Source organism: Tachypleus tridentatus, chromosome 9 (assembly GCF_004210375.1).
Source record: "Tachypleus tridentatus isolate NWPU-2018 chromosome 9, ASM421037v1, whole genome shotgun sequence".
NCBI classification, from domain to species: Eukaryota; Metazoa; Arthropoda; class Merostomata; order Xiphosura; family Limulidae; genus Tachypleus; species Tachypleus tridentatus.
The window spans coordinates 80,445,855-80,470,779 of NC_134833.1; the positions used below are offsets into that span (position 1 = coordinate 80,445,855).

The following is a 24,925-nucleotide window of genomic DNA, read 5'->3' on the forward strand; positions in this document are numbered from 1 at the left end:
TTTAGCGAATGAGCTTTCACTGATCGGCATTATATTATCAATAACTTCTAATCAAGAAAAATATTCCTACATTGATTTGAATTAGCATTTACTGTGAAAGTCTGTTTTTTTTTTTCAATTTCGCGTAAAACTACCAGCCGTCTCTAATATAACAGTGTAAGACTAGTCATCACCACCCACCGCCAACTCTTGTGCTACTCTTTTACCAACGAATAGTGGGATTGACCGTCTATTTATAAAACCCCACGGCTGAAAGGGCGAGCATGTTTGGTGTGACAGGGATTCGAACTCGTGAGCCTCAGATCACGACTCGAACACCTTAACCCACCTAGCCATGTTGGGTCTATTAAAACAATCTTGTGTGTGTTTTCTTATAACAAAACCACATCGGACTATCTGTTGGGTCCACCGAGGGGAATCAAACCCCTAATTTTAGATTTTTAAATCCGTAGACTTACCGCTGTACTACAGCGTACTGTGAAAGTCAGAGGACTAGTCTATCTGTTGAATTATCTTTAATAAAAATTTAAAGTGAGCGAAAACAAATTTGGACATGTAAAGACAGCCAACAGATTTCTGTATACTTAAATGAAGATTTCAAATAAACTGATTACTATTAAGATCGTAACATCCAAAAGGAATTTCATACGTAAACAGTTGGGATACAGTTTTCTTTACATCTTACCAACAGGTACGAACCAAAAGTTTTAACCTTGACTAAAACAATCTTTGTCAGTTACGAAAGAGGCCATTCTATGTATTTATGATTTTTTTTTTTAAATTCATTAATGTATAACTGACTGTTACCTTTTCGCTTGCTATTAATTAATATTCAAAAATGTATACAATATTTCCAATAATGCATTAATTTTTAATTCAGAATAAAATATTTTTATATTTTAAAATCAATGCTGTTTAATCTTTTTTAACAATGCAGTGTATATCGCTAATAACTGTTTAACTCGACTTGAGCTTCTTCTCCAATGTTGTTCTTTCTACCATACGAAAATTGCTACCCGCAAACTGAATTCACAGACGTTTTAATTGGAAAATAAAAGGTGGGATTTTACATTGAACTGTAAGTACTATATGGTTGTTCCTGCAGAAAAAAAAAAAAAGCTATCTGTATTGTAAATATACGAGTAAAATCTTAATGTGTGTATATAGATATTATCTCATGTCGCAGATAGAACTTACCACATAAAGTGGGTTTTTTCTTCACAAATATAATTATATCAGACAAAAGCCAACACCATTTAAATTTAAAATTGAGTTGATTCTTTAGGAAAATAAATATCGAAAATCCTGTATGTTTTCTGTTGACTATTTATGGTATTTATTTTCTTAGAAAATACGAATGGGGTTTGAACACTTATTTTCTTAGGTTTCTTTAAAATATTTGAGTGGAGCTACAATAACTAATTTTGAACCGGCAGACTAGAAGAAATAGAGCTGGTCAACAATATCTATCTCTCATTTGTGGGCTGTCTTTATCTTACCAGATGGTGAGATTTAATGGTTGTTACTTTTATAGCGTACCCATATCCCCAGCCCGAAAATGAGTGGTGTGATTTTGCAGCAACGGGACATTAACCATGAATCGTAGAAATCACAATTAGGCCTTACTAACTACTAGGTCATACCAGGACTAGTCGTTTCTTTGTTCTTGAATTTCGCCCAAAACTACACGATGGCTATCAGCGTTAGCCGTCCCCAATGTAGCGGTATAAGACTAGAGAGAAGATAGCTAGTCACCACCACCCACCGCCAACCCTTGGGTTACTCTTTTATCAACAGATAATTGGATTGACCGTCACATTATAAAGCCCCCCACTGTTGAAAGGGCGAGCATGTTTGGTGTGACGGGGATTCGAATCCGCAGATTTAGAGTCGATCTCCCTAACCACTTGGCCATGCCGATCCTACCAGGACTAATACTCTTACCACCTGGCCATGCCGATCCTAAAAGGACTAATACCCTAACCGCCTGGCAAGGTCGATCCTACCAGGACTAATACCCTAACCACCTGGCCATGCCAATCCTACCAGGACTAATACCCTTACCACCTGGCCATGCCGATCCTACTAGCACTAATACCCTTACCACCTGGCCATGCCGATCCTACCAAGACTAATACCCTAACCACTGGCCATGCCGATCCTACCAGAACTAATACCCTAACCACCTGGCCATGCCGATCCTACCAGGACTAATACCCTAACCACCTGGTCATGCCGATCCTACCAGGACTAATACCCTAACCACCTGGCCATGCTGATCCCACCAGGACTAATACCCTAACCACCTAGCCATGCCGATCCTACCAGTACAAATACCCTAACCATCTGGCCATGCCGATCCTACCAAGACTAATACCCTAACCACCTGGCCATGCCGGTCCTACCAGGACTAATACCCTAACCACCTGGCCATGCCGATCCCACCAGGACTAATACCCTAAACATAATTATTTTAATTGTCTCTTTTACTGACACTTATTTCCATTTTAAACTTTTGATGCTACAAATTCCATGTCTGGTTTATTTCACCTTCGAGACAGATAACAAGGAACATTATAATATTCTGTTATGCATTAACACCTACACTGAGTGAAACAAGGTTTGAGAGTTCTGTGTTAGTTCAAAGACAGTTTACAATACTTTAGTCAGCAGCTTCATAACTTCAACTTGTAATGAAAACCATTACAGTCAGTTTTCACGCTCGACTTGCAGCAGCTACTTTTGTCAAACTATATTTCTTTATTAGGATTTTTGACTTTATTCCTATAAAATGTACATTCTATACAGATAATTGTAGAAAGGTCGTAAAACGCAGTGTGTCAAATTATTAGGAGCTTAGAAAAAGTTTATTTGATACAGATCATGGTCCGATTATTAGATGACAATTGGTACACCAAATTCCGTACGTTTAAAACAACAAGCATTTCCTTTCAAGAGGGATGTACTTAGTTCCCCCCGTTGGGACGATGCTAAGTTTTCGACCTTACAACGCTATAATTAGCAATTTGATTCCTTTCGGTGGAGACGGGAGACAGCCCGGTGTAGCTTTGCTATGAGAATAAAAAAAAACATATAAACATTGACTACAGTTATGGGCTGTTATACATCTTAATGATAAATTCTTATGAAATAAATGATTTTGTTTTCTTCAATGATTAAAACAAATTTTGCATTTATTCGAAGCATTTTACTTCTGCATTAAATACCAGTTGTTGTTTGTATGTTTATGTTGTTGTTGTTTTTTGCTATCTTAAAGTTGGAGAGAATACATTGTATTCGTACTTCTCTTCTTATACATTTAGTTCATATAAAATACTTTTGTTTTCCTGATCTTATTTCAAACAAAAATGTTCCATTACTAGTCTCTTGTCTGCGATCTCTGTTCCCTGTCTTCTTGCCAGATAAAAGCAAATTTACAGTGTCGGAAATGAGCAATTTCTATAATTGGTCATTCGATGACACAACACGTTGTTCTAGAGTGCTGGTGTGTGTTCCGCCAACTTTGTTTTACCAATATAACTATTAACAGTCGTGAGATAATATTTCAAGCCTTGATTCCACAGATGTGTCTGGATGAATAACCGGCCATTTGTGCTTTGTGAAAGAAAAGAATCATAACTATTACAGACAATGAATATGTTTCCAATATTGCAATGACAAAAACATTTCGCCGTAATTAGCCTCCGACAAAAGTGCTAAAATTAGAAGATACTTATTAATGAATCAGTTTATGGAATAGGCTACTGAATATGATTTACATGATATTAAATACCAACTCACAAATTTTACAACAAACTCGACCTTAGTTTTCTTTACAAATATTAGTTTTAGGTTAATTCAAAACCTCTTAAATTCACACATAATGGTGTTAGCTTTACTTTAGAATTTCTAAATTTTAAGTTTTTCACATAAAATTTGTGTTGAAAAACAAGAGTAATCATAACAACGCATACTGGAAGATACATAAGCTTTAGTATAAATAATCAGTTTAAAATATTAAACGGTTCTTTCTTAACATTATCAACTATTATAAAAGTCTCAAGTATTTTGTAACATATTTTCTTAGAAAGCCGAAAAATGAAAGATAATTTAAACAATCTTAGGCCTAAGTTATACTTTGACACAAAAGTTATTCTTGGATGTATTATGTCAACTTTTATGGAAACTAAGCAATGTTAAAACTATAAAAAGTTTCAATAATTTATTTTCGCCTTGTAAGTTGAAAATAATAATATCCGATTTCTCTGACACAGAAAATGGTATTTGTTAATAATAATTTTGGCCCGGCATGGCCAGGTATGTAAAGGCGTTCGACTCGTAATCTGAGGGTCGCGGGTTCGAATCCCCGTCGCATCAAACATGCTCGCCCTTTCAGCCGTTGGGGCGTTATAATGTCACGGTCAATCTAGTCTTCGTTGGTAAAAGAGTAGTCCAAGTGTTGGCAGTGGGTGGTGATGAATAGATGCCTTTCCTCTAGTCATACACTGCTAAATTAGCTTCGGCTAGCGCAGATAGCCCTCAAGTAGCTTTGCGCGAATTTCAAAAAACAAACAAACAATAAAAATTTGTTGTCGAAGTGCAGCTACTAAGAAGTGTTAACCAAAATCTTCCAGTTAAACTGAAGAGATGTAAAACCAAAGTTATAGATCTTATTTTTCTATCGATCATATCGCTGGGCAAATAAGATCTCATGTCTTTCCATCTCACCTATTCCTTTTTTTTTAAATATCAGAATGGGGAAATATAATAGAAAAAATTAATTTCATACAGTAAGTATTTTCTAAGTTTTTTAAAGATCAGAATCATACGATAAACGTATAACGTGTCATTTTAAACCAAATCTTCATATTAAACTGTTTTCTCATAATTTCATTCAATGTGAAATGTTAACTGAAGGGTGTTGAAACATTTACTCAACCACAATAATTTTCAAAGCAAGTGATTTCAGTCCACAATTGAATAATGTTTTCAATATGGATGACACATCTATTGAAAAAGATTTTTATTACGTCATCAACCCCTTTCCTTCAGTGGCACAGTGGTATGTCTGCGTACTTCTACTGCTAGAAACAAGGCTTCAATACCCCTAGGGGACAGAGCACTGATAGCCCTTTGTGTTACTTTGTGCATAATAACAAAACAAAGAAACGTCATCAACCTGCAACAAATTTGAACATTGAAAGTCAAGCAAAGGTATGATAGGTAAGATCCTTCATTAAGATATGCAGTTTCATTTACAATATCTCACTAACTATAACTCTGATACCTCAACTAATTATAATCCTGGAAACATGAGCTCCAACTGATCAGAAGAGTCTACTAGGAACAATATCTGAGGGACACATTTTTGAAAAAAAAGAACTATACAGTCCTCACCTTTACCCTAACATCGTTAATTCCTTGAATCTTCAAGGCATACTTCTGAACGAACAGTAAACGTTGTGAAGGTCCTACTCCATTCCTCAGTCAATGCATAAACGTCAAACGCTATGGTATTGTAGTGAGTTAAGATGTTATTATACGTAACATCCCAACTATTCTCAAATGTGTTTTATGACACTTTCATCATACTTCTGTTGAACAATCCATTAACATGCTTTCTTATTTAAAGTAGTCCTTACTATATGGGCAGCATGATATCTGACATTATCCTACGTTAGAAGAAAGTTTGGTTCTGTATCTCAGAACAGCTGGTATGGGTGTTAACACATTTATTGAAAAGGAGGGAACAACGTTTCGGCCTTCCTATATCATCTTCAGGTTAAGAAAGAGAGAGTTTGAATATGACCGTTAACTGACACATGTCTTAGGGACGAGAGTATAAACGGGTACGGAATTGTAGGGGGCATTGCAGTATATGTTAGGTTATTAATTAGTATAGGCATAGGGTGTTCCTTTATATTGTTTTAATTTTGGTTTTAGTTGCTGTATAAGTAAGGCTTTTTTGATTTTGCTTTTATTTGTATTTGTTTCTTTACTTAGTATCTGGGAGTATTCTATGATTATGTGTTTATTTGATTTAAAACGTGTGAAAGTGTTTTTCTTTTTTTCTTTTTGTTCTTTGAATCTAGTTTCTATTTTTCTGCTTGTTTCTTTAATACAGAAGTCGTGGCAGTTGTTGGATTGTATTTTATAAATTATTTTGGTGTTGTGTTTGTCAGTGTAGTTTTTACTAAGTATGGATTTTAGTTTTGTACCTGGTTTTTGAATAAATTTGGTGTTCACTGGAATGTTGTGTTTTGTTATAAGTTTCTTCCAAATATTGGTTATTTTTTCGCTGATGTCAGGATCATATGGTATGCAGCAGTGTAAGGTTTTGTAGTTTGTTGTTTCTTGGGATTTATTGTTGTAGGTTTGTTGTTGGTCCAGGTGTGTGCGTGTAATTTTGTCCACGGTTTTTTGAGGAAATTTGTTGGTGTTGATGAAGTGTTGTTTTATTTTGTTCATTTCATCATTAATTTTATGAGGTAAACATAATTTTGTGGCTGTGTTTATTTGGTCTGTTAATGTGTTGAGTTTTTGTTTTGTTTCGTGTGTTGAGTCCCAGGGAATGCATAATCCAGTATGGGTGGTTTTTGTATAGATTTCTGTTTTCAATTGTGCATCAATTCTAGTGATTTTGAGGTTAAGAAATGCTATTTGGTTAGTTTTTTCCTGTTCATAGGTGAACTTAATGTTGGGGTGTATCGAGTTAATGTAATTAAAAAAAATTAGTGTGTGTTCTGTAGTTGTAAATCCAGCAATTTTATCATCAACATACCTGTACCAGTATAGTGGTGGATGTTAGGCTGAATTGATCGCTTGAGATTCAATCTGTGTCATAAAAATGTTGGCTAGAACTGGTGACACGGGATTCCCCATACTTAGGCCATCAAGAAAGTTTGATTCTGTTGCACTTAGAAGGAGTCTAAAAACTAGTTACTGTGTCAAATCAATATACAATAAAACGATAAGTCCGCCTCTTAGAAGCACGTCCACACCGATGCCTCTTCGCGTTATGACTGAACTACTAGAGAAATTGTCTTATTCATTGCGAATGTAGCAAATGCATCATTCAACTTCAGGTTTTCAAACATGAACCGGTAAATCACTGGTAAAAGCGTTACTATCAATTTTGGTGATCTCGACAAACACGATGCGTGATCAACTGAAGAACTGAAACAAAATTTTTAGACCTTAATCCGAACTTACGAAGTCTGTCACAGCCCATTATGTCGTTCATCATGGGCAGTGGACTGAAAATTGCTAACAACCACGTGGTACAAGTAGATGTCCAGGCGTCTTTTTGTGTCACTGTTGACCTTCTTGCCCTCTTCCAGGTAGCCAGTGTATGAGCAACTTACGTGATAGTGATGACAAGCTGTCCATTACCGAAGTGGAGGCTCTTTAGTGGATCAGCGGTATGTCTGCGGACTTACAACGCTAAAAATTGGGTTTCGATACCCATGGTGGGCAGAGCACAAATGGCCCATTGTGTAGCTTTGTGCTTAATTCAAAACATTACACCAACCGAAGTGGATAAGTCACATGAGCTGCAACCTGCTATTGTCCTGGTTCTGTTCAATATTCGTACAGCTCTTAACAGTCTGTTCTACATTATAACGTTTCTTCCCATCAGCGGATAGCATTGTCATAGAATTATTCTGAAACACTAACTCCAATTGAAGCGATAATAAAAACAAAAAACGATTATCTGAAAAGTCAGAATGGAGGTACCATACTTCCAAGGAAGGTAGCACTTGCAAAACGAAACAAAACAATAGTGCATCCTCACAAAATCACATGTTTAGATGTAGTTTTTTCAGACTGAACTAAACGTTCGATCTTTTTTATTTATTTTTTTTCGATTTAGTGCTTATATTAATATTTATATGTATATTGATTTGTAACTAATAATACTATACTAATATTATACTTTCATGATGACGAGAAACCCACTTGAAGTAAAAATGTATCTCAAGACGGCTGATATGGGTATTAAAATAAAGTAGTGAACAACGTTTTAACTTTCCTAGGTCATCTTTAGGTTACTACAGGAATTGCATGAACACATTCATTCCAAAATATACAGAAGAACAGTACGAAAAGTAAAGTGATCAAACAACGTTATTATGCAAACTGATATTAACCAGAATTCACCGTGATCACCACGTTACTTGGTCAAGAGACCATACCAATTTACAGTTAGGACACTGGCGACGTCATTTTTTCAGATTAGTCTTATTTTCGGCTTCTTAAAGCTGATGGTAGGATTCGTATTCGTCGTTTGCCTAGAAAACAGATACGGGAAGATTGCCTTTCACACAGGAATCACACAGGAGGTGGTGCAGCACATGTTTGAGCAGCTAATTATGATGGTGATAAAATTGCTCTTTATATCCTCCAAGTAAAAGCCAATAGCATCCCTTAAAGGTATCAGAAAGAGAGTATGTTTTTTCGTATGCTAGGGCAGGATTTGGCAATACCTTTATGTTCCAAGAATACATTGCCACTGTGGGCAGTGCGTGTATTAAACAGGACCGAGACTATCTCGAGCAGAGTAATGTTACAAGATAGTCATGGTTAGCAAAGTCTCCAGGTTGTAATTCCTTTGAGAACAATTTGGCAGAACTGAGTTTGAAAATTGCTAACTACGACCCTAAACCAGCTATTGTAGTTAAATTGCACTGTCTTCTGGTGACAACTTGGGACAAAATCACAATGAATTGCATAAATTACCTCATCGACGACATGCCAAGTCACCTTGAGGAGATTATTAGAGTGAGAGGTGAACCAACCAAGTACTGAAGTTTAATATAAACTTACATAAGGTTTCAGGTGCTAGATATAATAGTTTCATGTTATATTTTTCCAGTTATATGTGTCATGGTAAGATTTTATTGCGATAAGTGAGAGGCTGAATTACACATCTTTCTGCAGATGTCTGATAAAGTTATTTCCTGTTCTAATAAATCATTCATGATATCCTTAAAACCTGTCTCATTATACAAATTTTGTATGTAGGCATTTAATAAAACATTCATCTTTCAGTATGAAAGTGTTAAATGTATTTGTATTCCATATTAAGAATAACCATTTTATTTGCTACAAAATATGCAAAAAGTTTGGCTAAGACTGTGTTAGCGGACAATTACCAATAATTTAATATACTGCGCGTCTCAGACATGAAAAGAAGATGACGTAGCTAGTTGACTGTTCATCTTAGTTTGTAGGTTACAAATTACGAGCTCTTCCTTTATTGTTGGCGTCTTTTCATATTTCGCTGAGTCTTAACCGACACTGAGAAACGTGTTTTGTGACGTGGCTTAAACTTCGCTATCACTTCTGAGAAAAATTAAACATACTAATTTATTTGTAAGTTTTGAAAAATCATTAACTGATTTTACACCCTCACCCATTTGGACTAAAACGAGTACACCTCTGATAACTTTGTCACTTTGTACAAGTATGAGGAATAGCTTTATCTGGATTTCATGCTTATAAATTCAATAAATATGATAGTAACCTGTCCAATCATGAGGTAACTGCCTTGAATAATCTAAAATGTTTAAATAATGTAGTGCCCTAAAATCTAATCAAAGGAGATAGTGTTGCCATTCTCAACAAATAAGACTACCTCGATAAAGTCTATGTCATCTTAAATTACTCCAGTTTTAGATAAAGATCTCACCCAACAAGAGAAAATAAATGTAAACGACTCCTGTTAAAACTAAAGAAAGAGAATGCCATTTCTGATCAAGTGAAAACACAACCAGATTAGACCAGATTGATCACATAGTGGCATTATGTGTGGTCTGCCTAAGCCACATAAAACAGGTGTACTGATCAGACCCATTGTATTTAACATAGGAACACACAATTATAAAGTAACTGTTTTTTAAGCAAGTTGTTACTTCTGTTTACTAACAATAACATTACTGATAAAAACTCCTTTGATTTTTCTAATTTCGTCAGATCCGTGAGTCATCTACATGTATCACATGTTTTGATATTAAGTCAATAAACACTAGCATTCTGCTTGATGAAGTAATCAAATTAAGTAATGATTTAGTATTTCCTGATAACACTAAAGTCAATGACTTAACTAAAAATAAACATAGGAAATTACTTGAAATTATAACCAAGGGATATCATTTTGTGTTTAATTATAAGACATATGATCAAATTGACGGTGTAGCCATGGCTCATCAGTTGCTCCCATACTAGGTAATTTGTTCTTGTCTCATCATGAAACCAAATGGTTACAGTCAAGGCCGTCCGAATTTAAACCTCTAGTTTATAAAAGATAGTTTATGGCATTTTAATTGAATTCAGAAAGTAAAACCATATCAAAACGTTTCAACATTATTTAAATTTAAAGCATAGAAATATAGAGTTTATGGTTGAACAGCAAAAAAAAAATCTAAGTTGTCTTTTCTTATATCTATAGGTCATTAACCGCAACAATAGGTTCGAAACAAAGTATTGCCACAAACTAACATTTTCTGGCCTATACTCTCATTTCAGCACATTTATATCTTAGTATTTATTACAAAATTAATTCAGTACAAATTTTACTTCATAGAGCATAAAACCCTACCAGCTTTTATGATTACTTTTATGACGAACTTATCAATGTTAAAAAAATATTTAATTAAAAATACCTTCCTTCTAAGCACTCATCAACAAAAGTATTTTTTAATATACCAGTAAGATATATAAACCAAAAATTCCTGACCTCAACATTCTTGAATGTCCTATTACTTTGGTATTATCTTTCACTGGTTCCCATACCATCAAACTAAAAAATAAAATAAAACTCATTCTGCAGTCACCTTAACAGTAAGCTTTAAACGGATACGTAATTTTTTCCTCTTAAAAGACAAAATACATTCTTCAAAAAATCACTGTCAGTATACGAATACTCGTGTCAACGACTCGAACCTTAGCTACCAGAATCACGGAGCATGCGCATAAAAGTCCTTTCAAAAGGTTGGAATTTGCGACCACCTAAGCAAAAGCTGTACCGAAGAACAGATCAGTGAACATATCAGTATAATAAACTCAGCAAAAGATGAATGGACGCTAAGAAAAAAAAGAACCACTCCTAACTTATAATCTACAACCTAAGTCACTGCATCTCAAGCTATGGTCAAATCATTGCGTCTGGGAGGGGCAAAAAGTGAAGACTTTATCCAACTAATAAGTGTCAGTGTTTCTGAAATGAAAAAAAAAACAAAAAACACAAAAAACATGCGAGTAAGAAACATGAATTACGGGGTATATTACCGAAGAATGAGTATGAATAAAGAACTTAAGAAGTTTTTTTTTTTAATTTTGCGCAAAGTTATACGAGGGCTATCTGCGCTAGCCGTCCCTAATTTAGCAGTGTAAGACTAGAGGAAAGGCAGCTAGTCATCACCACCCACCGCCAACTCTTGGGCTACTCTTTTACCAACGAATAGTGGGATTGAACGTCACATTATAACGCCTCCACGACTGAAGGGCGAGCATGTTTGATGCGACGGAGATTCGAACCCGCGATTTTCAGATTACGAGTCGAACGCTTTAACCCACCTGGCTTGTCAGGCCTAACATAAGAAGGAAAGAAGAGGACTTCTGCTGAACTGTCCTCTTACAGATTCCATACCTATAAAAATACCTTCCTTCATAAACTCTGATCTTTCTTCTAGATTCAAACCTGCAGAAGCTGTAACTTATAACTGTTCTAACCATTCTCACTCATATTTCTGATTGATATATGGTTTCTGAAAATAAAAAAAGGTTTTTTGTGAACAAAGTGCCTGAAGTAAAATAAATTAATATGGTTGATATAGAAAAACTAACAGCTAGTCATAGAATAAATTAATATAATTTATTTTATTTTTTCATAAATTATGCCAATATATAATGCATGTATTATTTATATTTCATATTACAGTAAGTTACTCACAAACCTATGAAATTCCTCATACAGTTGTTCTGTTTTCATCGCGACCTGCGGGTTTTCGTTTCATCATCATCATTTTAGTAATCGTTTACTTGTTTTACAATTACATTTCAAGTGTATATTTTTCATCTCTAATTTACAGTATTAGCTTCTCGTTTCCTCAGTATGAATCTCTCTATTCCCAGTTCCCAGTAGTATTACTTCAGACATACTTCAAAGTAAAGAAAAACCTTGTATTTTAAATCAGACAATTAAGGAACTTACAAAAAAATCAAAATATTTTATTTTGATCACGTAGTCGTGACGTCATATCTGGTACTCTAAAGTGAATCAATGTGCATCACAAGTAATTACTTCTCTGGATATCTGAATATGTTAGGTGTAACAGAACCGAGAAATTAGTTTCCAGATATTTAAAACTTTATCGACAGACACTGGAATCGTATTTTTGGATTTTCAGAGTGTACATCAAATTAGCAAATCATTATTTTCACAAAAAGTTTAAACCAACTAAATTGTTTGTAGCTAAGCACAAAAATAAACAATGTGCTATCCTCACCAAAGGTATCGAACTCTGGTTTCTAGCGTTTAAGTCCACAAACATAGCACTGTGCTACTACGAGGTAGTTAAATTGATTTATGTTTTCTTGGGTTAAGAAATCTTAGTTATTTAGCTAAGAATTTATTTTTTTTTATTGAAGAAAATAATCTTTGAGATGGGATTCTAGGATACCGTGTCATTCAAAATAACAACAAGATCAAATTAAAATTATTACAATGTCATATACTGAAATAATTAATTTTTATAAGTTTCTAAAAACTTTTAGAGAATGGAACAAAGTAAAATGATATTTAGAAATTAAAAAAAACGAAACTGTAATTTTATGTGTTTAACTAAAATCTTAGAAATATTCTTGATTTAAGTTTGTTTTAGCACAAAAACTGCAAAAAAGAATTATCTCACTATTTTCACCAAACCTAACCTCAGATTTTAGTATTGAAAGTTTAGTTTAATAGTAGAGATACTTTACACATATGGATAAATGTAGGATTTCAGTTGTAGTAGAAATGAATTTGTTTATAAGCCTCACAATTTATTGTTCAACTGGTAAAAAGCAGGTAGATCAGTTTATAACTTTTGCTGTTTATAAAACTTCGACTCATCGCTTAGAAATATTCACTTTTCTACTTTATAAAAACTGTTAAGAATAACGACCTTAGAAAGAACGTTAACCCCATCTCAAAGCATGGCAAATATGGATCATAAGAACAGCTTTCCATAAAGAGTAAACTCGGTTGTGTGTCTCTATGAGGTGAAGATCACAATATAATACTTATCTTGTACAGATTCCATAATTTGTCAGATCTAATTTCGAGAGCGATGCAATCCGACACAATACACGAAAAAATGTGTTACGTTCAGTAGACTAGAAATGAAAAGAATTAATGTCTAGTTCCTGATCTCCCATTTCAAAATAAAGACGATTATAAAACCATTTTTGCTCAATCAATAAACAGATACTTTAATGCAAGGCTTACTAACACATAAATATAGGTTTGATGTTGTTGTTGTTTGTTTTTTTTTGAAAGGGAGAATAAGACTTTATGTTTATTAATAAAAAAAATTTAGTATTTCTTCAACACTTCAGGCCTACCATTTTATTTATCATTATTGTTCAAATTCTTTTAAATTATTGAGATAGACGTTGCTGGTGGGGAATAGAGCTGTTAGCTACTAACTACCGATATTTTGATTTCTTTTTATCTTTCATCTAAACACTAAGCTTCGCTAGAAGTTCTGTTGATTAACATATGTTGTATCGGACTTTTTATCGTCCTCTCTTATTCTAAAAACGTGACAACAAGGTACTTTGTTCTTAGTTAAGGCTCATGCTATTAAATAGATAGTTTGCCCTACGTTAGACTATCCTGGTCAAGTCTTTTTTTCATCTGAATTGAAGCTTATTAATATCATTATAGAATAGGCTTCAAGAGTGGCACACCATCCATAAGCTAGCAATAAACTTGGTCTCAGGTCCAATAAATATAATTCCCAACAAAACATTTAGAAAAAATATACAAGATTATATGTTTACATGGAGAGAGTTTGTTTGTTTTCGAATTTCGCACAAAACTACTCGAGGGCTATCTGTGCTAGCCGTCCCTAATTTAGCAGTGTAAGACTAGTCATCCCCACCCACCGCCAACTTTTGGGCTACTCTTTTACCAACGAATAATAGGATTGACTGTAACTTATAACACTCCCACGGCTGAAAAAGCGAGCGCGTTTGGCGTGACGGTGATTCGAACCCGCGGCCATCAGAGTACGAGTCAGACGTCCTAACCACATGGCTAGGCCGGGCCACTAAATTAACAAAAGTCCGTCTGATAAATAACTGCAATCCCGTGAAAGACTTAGGTGTAAACAGGGCAAGCATAGCAATTGTGAGTTCCCCGTTTACAAACCAACATCAAGAAGCACAAATACTCCCCACACACACAAACAAACAATCGCACAACACCGTAATATTATATAAAACAATCAGAAATAAGGTTTTGTTTTATTCATGCGTTACTTTCATTCCAAAGTTCTTAAAATTGCAACTTAATGGATTATTTTACTGAAACAATATCACTGTTGTTGGAATGGGGAGGGCTGGCAAAACATTATTTCCTGTAAGTTTATGTATGCTAGCGCATAATATATGCATTTTTAATTAAGCACTAATAAGTTTCTAACCTGTTAAAGCATAAACTGCGCTTAAGATGACTTATTTACTAATAACACATATTTTTCTAACCATCTTCATTTGTCAGAGGTTAAATATTTGCTTATATTTTGATTGTTGTATAACTATGAAGCATACTCTTCCTACAATACTAGATAATTTGAAATTAATATATTTCTCTAAAACTAATACGATAAACTATATTTGGCTCTCGTAAGTTCATTCCGCAGTTTGAATCCTACAACCGAATAAGTTAAACTTTGTATTGGCTCCGAACGTACATCACATGATTTATTATTCTCACCTACGTAAAATAGTTATTTGAACTAAGGTCACACATATAGCATCACGTACCAGTGAGCTTCACGTATCTCTATACTCCCATAAAGAAAATGAGTGAAACTGGCAAATGTTGATCTCCAGCAGCGTTTATTTTTGTAAAATCATTGAACTCACAGTTCACTAACGACCATTAGCCCCTCAAGAAAGAAAGAACAAGATAATTTGAGTCTACAAGATTTTAATGTGTGTATTGCTTTTTTTTTACATGTATATCTTATGTAATATGATATTATCTTATCATTATAGTTTTAGTATTATGGGACTTAACTGTGTTACAAACTTAATCTCTGGAATTTAAAGTCTGTTGACTTCATTGTTCATCTCAAGTCTTATTACTAGTGCTGTAGAACTTTCAAAACATGATTAGCTTAGACAAAAAAAAAAAAAAAAGAAGTCGAAGAAACCAAGTCGGCATTAACCTGTTCAGTGCCGTAGACGAGATAACTAGTCCAAGCTGATCGGTAACACAGTGCCACGGACGAGTTAATTCGTTTTCAGTAATACCTAACTTCAACGATAGATGTAATCACCATACATGCATTTGATCTACTTACAAATTGTTTCACTTTCGATCCAAAATGGCGTCACGAAAAAAGTTACAAAATGAAGAAGCATTAGAGTTGTATTTTGAACTTGGTTCGGAGTTTGAAGATAGCAGTGGCGATTCAGAAGATTCGGATTTTTAAGATTCTTTGAAAATTACGGAAATACAAGGCTCAGATGTTAGTGAAGATCATGATAACTGGCCATCAACCAGCACTGGTAAATGGACGATAACAGCAAGGAGTAAACGTAAAATTGCAAGTCGTGGTAAGAACAGTTTCAAGAAAAAGTGCTCTAATGACAATGATTGGAATGCTGGATTATTTGCATTGATTACAATCGTTATATGGGAAGGGTTGACTTATGTGACAGTATGTTGCATGCTTATCCGAGTATGCGCAAGGCTGTCAAGTGATACAAAAAAGTATTTTTTCATATGATAGATATAGCAGTGTACAATGCTTTGGTAGTTTACAAATCACTAGGAAACAACCTGTCTCTCCTGGAGTTTAGACTCGGTGTCAGCCGTACCCTGATTGAAGATTACCACACCCAGCGCCCAAAATTCACTGGAGGCCGGCCTTTCTTGGAAAACCCCCTTCGCCTCACAGAACGTCACTTCCCAACACTTATTCCCCAAACATAAAAGAAAAAGTACCCCACTAGAAAGTGTAAAGTGTGCTCTGATAAATCCACGAGGAAAGAAAGCAGATACGAATGTACTGATTGCAAAGTGGCTCTTTGTGTTGACCCCTGCTTTAAAACATTTGACACGAAAGTAAATTATTAAATGTGTCATGTATTTCAATACCCAAATATGACATTTTGTGCATTATTGTTTCACGTTTTGTACATATTTCTTCATGTTATGTACTACTATAAGTTTGGCTCAGAGAAAAAATAGAATTTGTTGCATATTTCCTTTGTTTTAAAAATTACTCAATTTTTCTGAAAAAAAACCTGGCACAGGAGCTGCCGTAGCAGCTGAAATACTTGGCAGTCAACAGGTTAATAAAACATTTTACAGCCAATTAAAATTCCCTTTAAAAAGTAATTATCAGCCAGCCAACTGACCTAAACAAACTGCTTGTTTGGCTGTTATATAACTTTTGTATAAGCCTTCACTAGAATTACATGCGCATAACCATCCCTGATTTTCAACTGATAGATTAGAGGAAAGGCAGCTAGTTAACAGCACAACTGTGCAGATCTTGACTCAGTAATAGAAACCCACTCCACCTACGACCCCAAAGTGTGGAACGCATATTCGTGCCATCAGTCCAGGAACCATGAAATAAAACATAATAGAGTCCAAAATAACAGCAACGCTAGGCATAATAAGACTTAAAACGAAAATTTATGTGTAAAAGTACCAAAATGTTATATTTAGGTGCTAATGGGCCCGTTATGACCAAGTGGTTAGGGTACTCGAGGATCGCGGGTTTGAATCCCCGTCCTACCAAATATGTTCGTCCAATCAGCCGTGAGAGCGTTATAATTTTGACAGTCAGTCCCACTTTTAGTTGGTAAAAAGAGTTTTACAAGAGTTGGCGATGCATTCATTAAATACACTGCTGGCCAAAATCTTAAGGCCAATGAACATAATGAAAAAATATGCATTTTGCGTTGTTAGACTCAACTACTTATTTGAGAAGAGTTTCGAAAGATGAAAATAAGAAAATAAAAATAATAACTTTTCTTGCATTTAATATGGAAAATGTGAACACTATGAAATTAGCCTAAATACAAGCTGCTCAAAAGTTTAAGACCATACTGAAACGAAGCGTTAATCAGTAAACACGTAACGAAACTTAGTCATTTGTGTTCAAGAATTAGCATTGTCAATATTTCCCACTGACATCTTCTGTGTTACATTGGGTAAATACATGGCAAAGGCTAAAAGGTTGACAGAGTTTGAACGTGGCAGAATTGTTGAGCTGCAAAAGCAAGGTCTCTCTCAACGTGCCATCACTGGTGAGATTGGGCGTAGTAAAACTGCTGTTGCAAATTTCTTAAGAAACCCTGAAAAATACGGAACGAGAATTTCCAGTGGTCAGCCAAGAAGATTTCCCCGACGTTGAGCAGGAGGATTCGATGGGTTGTCCTGCAAAATACCAGCCGATCATCGAATCAGATTAAGGCCCTTACGGACACAGAATGCAACTCAAGAACAATAAGACGGCATCTACGAAAGAAACGCTTTAAAAACCGTAAACGTCTTCAAAGGCCACGCCTCCTTCCACACGACGAAACAGCTCGGTTAATCTTTGCTGAGAACACCAAACTTGGGACATAGAAAAGTGGAAGAAGGTTTTGTTCTCTGATGAGAAACTCTTTAACCTGGATGTTCCAGATGGCTTCCAGCGTTATTGGCACGATGAGGATATTCCACCATAGACATTTTCTACACGACACAGTGGAGGAGGTTCCATCATGATCTGGGGTGCTTTCTCCTTCCATGGAACAATGGAGCTTCAGGTTATACAGGGGCGTCAAACAGCAGCTGGCGACATTGGCATGTTGGAGATAGCATCCTTATTGACTGAAGGCCCTCGCTTGTGTGGAAATGACTGGATCTTTCAGCAGGACAACGCTGCAATCCACAATGCATGCAGGACAAAGGACTTTTTCATAGCGAATAACGTGATTCTTTTGGATCATCCAGCGTGTTCGCCCGAACTGAACCTTATTGAAAATGTTTGGGGATGGATGGCAAGGGAAGTCTATAGAAATGGACGTCAATTCCAAACAGTGCATGATCTTCGTAAACCATCTTCACCACTTGGAATAACATTCCAGCCAGCCTTCTGCAAACGCTTGTATCGACCATGCCAAAGCGAATTTTTGAAGTTATTCGCAATGACGGCCCTGCAATTCACTACTGAGACCTCTTGTTGGGCATTTTCTACCCTGTTTAGGACTTCTTTTTGATATGGTTTTAAACTTCTGACCAGCTTGTATTTAGGCTACTTTTCATAGCGTTCACATTTTCCTAATTAAATGCTAAAAAAGTTTTTTGTTTTTATTTTACCTTTTCTTATTTTCATCTTTTGAAGCTCTACTCAAATAAGTGGTTGAATGTAACAACGCAAAATGTATATTTTTTATTCATGTTCATTGGCATTAAGATTTTGGCCAGCAGTGTATTAACATCTTTATCATCAAATGGTACCTAATGACTTTTTCGGCCATCAATTAAAATAAAGTTTATTAATGGTTTCGGGACATGTTGGTGTAGAACTGCAACTTTTTATTAGCTGCTTTCATTTTATCTCTAACTTCGCATGCGTGGAAATAGTTAACACAGGGGATGATGACGCCGTCCAATGAATAGTTCCAATTAATACAGCTTGTTAGAATCTGGATTATTACGTGTAAACAGGTTATAGAGACGAAACGATGAAATAAATTAATATTAGAGTAATAACAAAGCACTTATACTAAACAACACGAGTTTGTTAAAGAACTCGTTTTAACTTATAATTTTTATTAATTGTAAATAAAATGTATCCAACTACCAATACAGTTCACAAATTATATCCCTACGCAAATAGTAGAAAGATATATTAAGTATTGTAATCATATTCATACTTATCTGTGTATTACGTCAGAATAAGGGAAAATAGTGACAAATTTACTATTCTACCATATTCAAGCTTTCTTCCTACTTTCTGTAATCTATGTTGATTAGGGCCAGTTGGTTACTAAATGCTTTAAATGCGTGTTATTAGGCTATTAAATAAGCTAAGAACTAAACGTATTTTTAATGCCGTTTGGAATAAAGTAATTTAAACATTCGTTCCTTCAAGTAACCACTGGCAAACATCCCCTAAACACTTCGTTTAAAATTGCTGTATTACCACTTATTGAAGGTTTACTTAATTTGTAACAATGTGAGTTTATATATTCCAACAACTGAAACTGTCATATATATATATATATATATTTTACACACAACAAGATTAATAATTACACATTACTATGAAGTTTTCTGTCTTTAGTAAAATGTTTACTTAAAATTATGGCTAACTCCTACAGAAGGTGCTTGCACACTGATTATGAAATAAATTATCTTTTTTTTTCAAAAATGAAGTATAAGAACACACAAAAACTAATTATTTTCTCGTTAGATTTCTCAACAACTCTAAAGAGGAAATGAACAAAGAAATATAACAAATAATATATCCTTCTCCAACCATCTAGTAATTGTTATTTTTGTTCTGCTGACTGTTACTAATTCCATTCACTCAATACTGCACATAATAACCGCCTACAGCTTTACGTTTGGAAAGATTATACATCTTAACGTGTGTAGTAGGTGAAATACAAATATCTCAACGATAACGACTGAACAATACCACTGTGAAGACCTTTGTACCAGGTCTTCTAACTGATGTTACGTGATTTTTGTCCTTTAATTATAGTATTAGAATTCAGATCAACTTCCTATCGATATTACGCAGTGCTAAAAAATAATGAAGTACATACCAAAGATAATAATTAAAAAATAGACAACATAATGAAAATTTTTTTAAAAAATAATAAAATGCTATGTAAGAATATTAGTGTAAAAATATTTTGCCCAATATGGAGTTTTAAGAGAACAAAAAGAATTCTTTATGGTTCTAATATTAATGCACGACCTCCACGTTTGTCCTCGTGTTGTGCTTTGTTTGTATGTTTGTGATTAGGAACAAAGTTACACAAAGGGCTGTCAGTACTCTGTCCACCACGAGTATCGAAACCTGGTTTCTAGCATTGTAAGTCCGCAGACTTTCCGCTGTGCCACTAGGGGCATTGCATTGCGCATCGGCGTATCATTTACTTGCTTTGGAGGAAGGGGCGAATTTATATATAATATAAAAAAGTATTTTGTTGATTTATTTTTGTAATATTGTAGCTACAACCACTAAGCACGTTTCCGTAATCTTATCGTTTCATATAGTCATTGGTCTACGAATGACACGTGGCCCGGCATGGCCAGGTGGGTTAAGGCGTTAGACTCGTAATCCCAGGGCCGCGGGTTCGAATCCCGGTCGCACCAAACATGCTCGCCCTTTCAGCCTTGAGGACGTTATAATTTAACGGTCAATCCCACTATTCGTTGGTAAAAAAGTAGCCCAAGAGTTGGCGGTGGGTGGTGATGACTAGCTGCCTTCCCTCTAGTCTCACATTGCTAAATTAGGAACGGTTAGCGCAGGTAGTTCTCGAGTAGCTTTACGCGAAATTCGAAAAAAAAAAAAAAAACGAATGACAATAATTATTCAAAGCACTAACCTCAGAATTTTCCAACAAGATTTTTAATGTAATAATTATTGTGTTATCCAAATCCATTCATATCCGACAACTTAGCCCAAAATTATCGGCAAATACCACAGAACTAATGAACAAAATCCTTGTTCATAGTTATTGTGTTTCATGCCAATTTGCAAGACTGTTCGCCTCCTTTTTAAAGGCTGATAATCTTTGAAAACATCAGCACAGAATAGAACAGAAACAAGAACAAATCGTTATCACATATGCACAGGTCAAGGACGAGGATATTAGGAACTGCCAACACAGTTCAACGCTGCATACGACATCAAATACTCAAAACAACAGAGGAGAAAAACCTATAATTCATTCCAAGGAGCCCAAGTATTTTAGCCGCTCCTTGAGATAGACTCGCATTTCCCCATGATGGGTCAGACGTAGGACCTAAGTGACACGAGCTTCTAAATTGTGGAAGAGATAAGTTATACCTGAGTTGAGTGATTAATTCATGGCCTTTCCACATTTGGTTAAGAAGAATGTCATACTACATGCAGAATATCTGCACCAATAAAAAACATATGTAAATATGCCTGAATATAGATATACTTTTTAAACTAATTTCAGAAGGGTAGCTCGCAGCAATATTTTAGTTAAGTTCAAACATCCTAAAACAACCTGATATTGATTCAAGCCTTAAGTTCTAAGCTTTCCAAAATGTGCTCTAATATTGTTTCCTTCTGAAACAAAATCTCCAGAACATCAGAACATACGTAAAATGACTATCCACAAAAGTGTATTCCTACTAGGTTTGGTAGTGGAATAAAATAATCTCGAAGTAACATGTATGAGAATTATTATTCTTCATATACCATAAGCATTCAATACGTTCAGAGATTATTGAAAACAGCTAGAATAACTATTGCTGATTTAAATTTATGAGTGACTTTTAGACCACAATTCACACACATTAAGAAAACTATTGAGTAATGTTAAGGATTCTGTGCCAACTAGATAGAAAACTGGCATAGTCTATAAGACACACTTAAAGACCCATTGTAGTTACTATCCAGGATTTTACAGAATTGTCCTACATTACAGAAGCCCATTGAAAGTTCGAGTTTCCAAATTTAACATATCAGTAACAACTGCCCCGATGTTATACAGAATTCCAAAACCCATACCCACCACAAGAGATCTGAACCACACCAGGAGAGCACACACAGATATTCTGCCCTAAAACATTCCTGATAAAGAACTTTATTTCATTCCTTGACTGTTGTTCACAGAGATTTCTCTTTTATTTACATGTATATGTAATTCAATTACCTATTCGGAATGTTTCATTTTATCAAATTACTGTTTTAATTGTTTAAGTTTTAATTTTTGCAAGTGTGTAAAAAAGTTCTAATGTTATGTATTTGTTCTGCACGTTTTGCAATATCTTGTAATACAGTTATTTTAACGGTTATTTTATAGTGTCTGTATTTGTAGGTATTTATCTAGCAGTAGCTAAACTCATTGCAGTAATATATATAGTAAAACAGTACAACATTAGATCATCACTTGACGTGGTAAGTTTCTTGTTGTATTCAAGTAATGGATATGAATCGATCATGTTAGTAATTGACTAGCTTATAAAGTAACAAACTGCAGAAAAGTAACAAAAGATAAGTGTTATATTTCACAAATTATCACATTTAGCCTCGAAATAGCCCGGCATGGCCAGGTGATTAATTCACTCGACTCATAATCCGAGTGTCGCGGGTTCGAATCCCGGTCGCACCAAACATGTCCACCCTTTCAGCTATGGGAGCGTTATAAAGTACGATGAATCCCACTATTCGTTGGTAAAAGAGTATCCCGAGAGTTGGCGGTGGGTGGTGATGATTAGCTGCCTTCCCTCTAGTCTTACAATGCTGAATTAGGAACGGCTAGCACAGATAGCCTTCGTGTAACTTTGCGTGAAATTCAAAAATCAAACAAACATAGTCTCGAAATGAAGGTGCGGAAAAACCTTCACACCTGCATTACTTCAGATTTACATTAATCACGAGTTTGACTGCTGAAAATCCGGTGTCAGCCAATGGCAAGATGAAGAGGAGCTATGATTTCAATGAAGACAAATACTTGTTCCAAAGTTATTTATAAGATGTGGCTACAATTTTTTAAAAAAAAGTAGTTTCTAAAAGTTGACAAAAAGCCCAATGAAGGGCATGTGGTTAGAGTCAGTGTTTTTCAACTCCGGTTTTAAGTGATATGAGCCGACGAGAATGGTAACCAAGTCACCACGAATGGAATGCCAGGCTAGCCCCCAGCTTATAGCTGGTACCCATCACACAACTGGGAAGACGAGAAAAAGTAAAGTAGTTTTGCTAAACAGCAAAATGCATTTTTGTAGAATTACATTTACAGAAGATCTTGAAAAGTCTTTTCTTCAGTTTTAATTGTTTAGTTATATTCCTATAATCTCTCAGTATTGTTGAAATTGAGATTAAGTATCTATATATCCAAAAATGTTACACAAATACACAGGCTTTCATAGGGTGTCCTAACTTTTTCACGTGACTATAACTATAAATGAGTTTATCTAGAGAAGCCGAATTTGAATTAAGTAATGAATATAAACGACATATGTTATGCTTGTAACAAGTTCATATTAACTTCTCATCAAAACACGCTACCTACATAGCTCATCAAGGTAGTGAGTATAACTAATTAAACGTACTCTGCTTAGTCATTAATTGTACAGATATTGTTTTGCACTTAGGTACTCTCACTGTTAACGATAATTTTGCCATAATACCAGTAAAATCTCACGAGATTTTGGCCAATTGTGAGTTTTAAGTTAATCAAAATTCATAAACCAAGCTACCAATAGAAAATAATCTGTATAATAAAGTTATAATAATAAACAAATAAACACAGAAAAAAAAAAGGTATATCAATCATTTTAACCAATATCGTAACGAAAGAAGCATCATAGATAAAGTAGAATACGTCTTTACTGACCATGAAATCACAAGTGGTTTGCTTCGTGCATTATCGTAGATTTAACGTTCGTGGATGAACTACTACGCAAACCTTTACACGTTTCTCCCAAACAGACATTTGTGTGTGTGTGTGTGTGTTGATAGCTTATCTATTTCTCTTAGAGCAAAATCACGTTGGGTTATCTGTTACGTCCGCCGAAAGTAATGAAACCCCTAATTTTAGCGCAGTAAATCCGTATAGAAGTAAATGAACTATGTTGATATTGTAATCAAAATATAATCAAGTTAAATCTTAATAAAAATAGTATACCATAAGAAAAATAGTGTGTGTCTAGCACGCTAATCTGATTTTGACTAACCCCTGTCATTTTATAACATATATGGAGTGATCAGCAGGAAGTAATAAATAAAGCTAGATGCTATGTGAGTTAGCCTTGGTGGTTAGAACATTCTACTCTGTGGGTCGCGGGATCAAATCACGTCACCGAACATGTTAGCTCTTTCTGCCGTAGAGACGTGTTACGTAGTACAATTTCAAATAGCTTGAAACTGAATTATATAATAAATTAAAGTTAGAAGTTAATTAAATGTCGTAATATATATACAATTTATGATACTTGCTAATAATATTGATACACACACTTTCTTATTTAATGCAAATATATTTTGATATACCAACAATAATACAGTTTACAATAACGGTTATTACAGATAAGAATCTGTGTACAAAAAAAAAAGGTTTACAAACAATATCTTTTTAGTCCGAAACTTCCTCGATGTCTTATCGAGAGCTAACGATGAGGGAGCTAACTTCCAGTTAGCGTAGGCACAGTTTACCTAACAGAAAACGAGCCAGCTCTGTGTTCTTTGGTCTTCGCTTATCATACGTTGAAATTTTCGCAAATGAAGTTATATAATTTGTTCGTGAAAGTATTAACGCTCGATGTGAGTTTCTCGTTTGGTAAGCATTAATTACAGAAGTGTACCAGCTGTAACAAACCAGTAATATATACTGTCTCTTGGCGCATCGCGTTGGTTACCTTTATAGGCAGGAATAGAGTTTCTAGAAATTTAAGCCTGCACAACAATACTGACGATACACTAATGTCTAGTATACA

General features: G+C 34.9%; 1 long non-coding RNA gene across 1 annotated transcript; it reads right to left on the reverse strand.

The window, feature by feature from the left end:
- Positions 1–2,750: 2,750 nt before the first annotated feature.
- On the reverse strand, positions 2,751–23,934 carry LOC143227158 (uncharacterized). The gene is made up of 3 exons (XR_013014909.1): positions 23,827–23,934; positions 11,651–11,768; positions 2,751–3,071 (listed from the first exon to the last, which is right to left on the reverse strand). It is a non-coding gene; the product is annotated as an uncharacterized LOC143227158 (long non-coding RNA).
- Between the last annotated feature and the right edge of the window lie 991 nt (positions 23,935–24,925).